We start from the raw sequence: 3,383 nt of genomic DNA on the forward strand, positions 1-3,383 counted from the left end.
TGACGCAATTTATAGTTTTAATTTGTACGTCACACCAAGTGTGGGACTCAAGGACTCGGGTTAATGGAGAGGGGAGACTCGTCATGACCAGCTCATTTCTAGGATCCGGGTTAATGATCCGGATGAATCAGGACTCGCCCATCTCTAGAAGCAACACCATACAAATGAAGGTAGCTAGATGAGGACACAATCTAAATATGTGAAGGTTTATTAGCGATACAGAAGATGATTGTTAACATATCAGATACATTAACATTAAGCTCAAAGTCTGGTGATCAATAATTACAGAAATGTTTCAACATAATGTCCTCTCAAGAATCTCATCTGCAATATATTTTGTCTATACCATATTCAAAAGAAATGTGTCCCTTGGCGGCAGTAGAAACGAGCAGACACTGACATTAGTCATTATCTTTGAGTTAACTTTGTTTACTATAACTATTCTATAACTGTTACTTCAGTTAGCAGTCAGTGTTCCAGTGCTGTTTATTTCCGCCCTCCCAAAAAAAAACTTCCCCCTGACAATGAAAATGATGCTATGAGAGCCACGAGAGTAGACCAAGCCAGTAAAGTGGCGGGTCGGGAAATTCAATGTAATGTGATTTATTGTCAGCTTAAAAATGCTCGTTATAGACTCATTTATAAAATCAAACATCTAAATAGTAGGGCTGTCAAGTTAACGCGTTAATAACGCGTTAACGCAAAAAAAAATTAACGCCACTAATTATTTTAACGCGATTAACGCATGTGTATTTTTTGTCCTCGGCCGCCCCGTAGTTTCAGAGCGCATCGAGTTTAAAATACCATCTACAAGCTGATGCTGACAGCCCCCCTCCTGCCGCCCGCTTGTGGCAGACCACACTTCCACGCTCACCGGCAGGACCGGACTGGCCATCGGGAGGACCGGGAGGGTGTGTGTGTATGTGTGGCGCGACTCGCGCGAGCGAGGCACACCTTACGTGTTGTTGTTGTTAGCATCTGGTGCTAGCTAGCTGAGCTAACGGATATAAGGAGCTGTTTCAATGACATTTCGCCGACAACTGCGCCGAGCACTTGACTTTATGCAGGCAGCCAGACAGTGGGACATTGTACGAAAAGTCAGCACACTCAGCACGGATAGTACGCGCAACATGATTGCAGCGTCCAGGCAGCTCCCGTTGGAACACACACACACACACACACACACACACACACACACACACACACACACACACACACACACACACACACACACACACACACAGTATTATTGTATGAGAGAGGTTCCAGGTTGAATTGAGGCGAATATTTGTAATGTTCACAGGTTGTTGTGTTTAATATTCATGAGAATATTTGTCATTGTTCAAATGATAATAAACAAACATATAAAGCATATTTGTCCACTCATATGTTGATAAGAGTATTAAAAACTTGAAAAATATCCCTCTAAGGTACATTTAGAACAGATAAAAAATGTGCGATTAATTTGCGATTAATCGCGATTAACTATGGACAATCATGCGATTAATCGCGATTAAATATTTTAATCGACTGACAGCCCTACTAAATAGATATCATTTGTCATGCTGAATGCTGCCACATACTCTTCTGTACCTCTATATGGTTCCAATATAAGAAAAGAAATCCAAAAACTCAGATCTTTGGTCATTCTATTGTTTATATTGTACAAACTCTTGATTGACCTGATTCTCTTCTCCAAACAGAGAAATGCAAAGTCACGGGTGTATCTGACACTGTACGCTTCTACACAGACCGACAAGTCAAAAGGTTGACGTTTAGTTGCCACAAAAATGGGGAATGCAGAAGTGACATGCTTAGCAAACGGACAGTGGAGTGCTCCCTTCCCAACATGCGGAGGTGAATCTTTTCTTTCTTGCTCTTTTACAATACATCAACCTCAACGTCTTTCTTCTAGTATGGAGTAGTTATTCTGACTGTTTCATGGTGATTCAACTTTCATAAAATACACTGCAATCTGGACATATTTTCGCCTTGTTCATGACCTGAACATTAAAACTTGCATTAAGGTATGGTTTGTTGCAGAGCTGTGACAATAGACTGTATTTGATTTAAGCTAAGTGAACCTAGTAAAATGGCAGTGTGTATGTTTACAGACTTCTAAACCCTAAGATTGTTTATTTATTTGTGTGTGTTTTTTTTTTACATTCCTTTAGCTCCTTCGGGTTGTGGAAAACCAACACCCCTTGAAGATGGAGACATTGAGGGAACTGTTGGACACGAGTACAGGAACGGAGCCAAGGTTAAATACTTATGTCCGAATTACTACATAATGCAGGGTGGTCCTCACAAAACCTGCACCAATGGTCAATGGATTGGACAGATGAGATGCCTCAGTAAGTTACAATTTCATTTACATATTTTTATTCTGTGAGGTTTTTGGTATAAGGCAATATAACTTCCTGTCTGTTTACCAGTATGCTAGCTAGTAAGGCTTTGAATGTTGAGTATTGTAACAGAACAAGATACTGATTACATTTTGGACTATAGTTTTCAAGACCTAAATATATTTGTAGTACGTATGAATTAGGCGTTATAGTAATTTGCCATTAACAATATGCCTGCCCCTCTGAATGACTTTTAAGTATTAACAATATGCTGTGTATCCATTTTCTCTTGCAGAACCCTGCACTGTGTATAGTCAAGACCTGACTACACATAATATTGGCTTCAGACATAGTACAGACAATAAAATGTTTTTCGAACATGATGATATAATCGGGTTCAGGTGTACCAGTGGAAGACATGACGGCGCATTGAACATGCGTCAGAAATGTAATGATGGTGTGATGCTCCTTCCTACTTGCCACTAAAGCTTTTTAGTCAACTGGATGTGATGACCATGAACTAGCTGGACAAACATGTACATGATTAACCAAAGTAAAGAGTTAGACCAGTTCTTTCCTAATCAAGTGTGTGTAACCCAGTGCTCCGTGTGGTCATTCTAATAAAACAAATATGTTGACTTGGTCAGATTTCTGCCTCTATTTTTCAGATGAACTCTTTATCTTTCATGAAGAGGAAAAAGATGATATCCAAAATATTAATAAAGCACAATAAATTACCAAACTGGGCCAAGTTTCCTAATAATGAATTTCCTTAAACATAAAGATAATTTTCCATGAATGCTTCTTCAACAGTTTTTAAGGAGCAGTTCCCCAGAAAACAGAAATACATATTTCTCTTCGCTCCTGTAATGCACTTTATCAGTCTGTATTGTTTTGGTGTGCCGTAGAGATGTCTGCTTCTTCTTGAATATAATGGCACTAGATGCCACTCGGCTTGTGTTGCTCATAGCCTCAAATAGATACGTTTTGGATGTAGAACAAAATAATCCGCAGTCATGGTTGTGAGCAGTTTCATGT

The 3,383-nt window shown here is 39.4% G+C and overlaps 1 long non-coding RNA gene across 1 annotated transcript; it reads left to right on the forward strand.

Moving 5' to 3' along the window:
• The first annotated feature begins 1,799 nt into the window (after window positions 1–1,799).
• On the forward strand, window positions 1,800–2,988 carry LOC117481272. The gene is made up of 3 exons (XR_004555712.1): window positions 1,800–1,857; window positions 2,175–2,354; window positions 2,641–2,988. It is a non-coding gene; the product is annotated as an uncharacterized LOC117481272 (long non-coding RNA).
• Window positions 2,989–3,383: the final 395 nt, after the last annotated feature.

The sequence above is a fragment of the Trematomus bernacchii genome, unplaced genomic scaffold (genome assembly GCF_902827165.1).
Source record: "Trematomus bernacchii unplaced genomic scaffold, fTreBer1.1, whole genome shotgun sequence".
NCBI classification, from domain to species: Eukaryota; Metazoa; Chordata; class Actinopteri; order Perciformes; family Nototheniidae; genus Trematomus; species Trematomus bernacchii.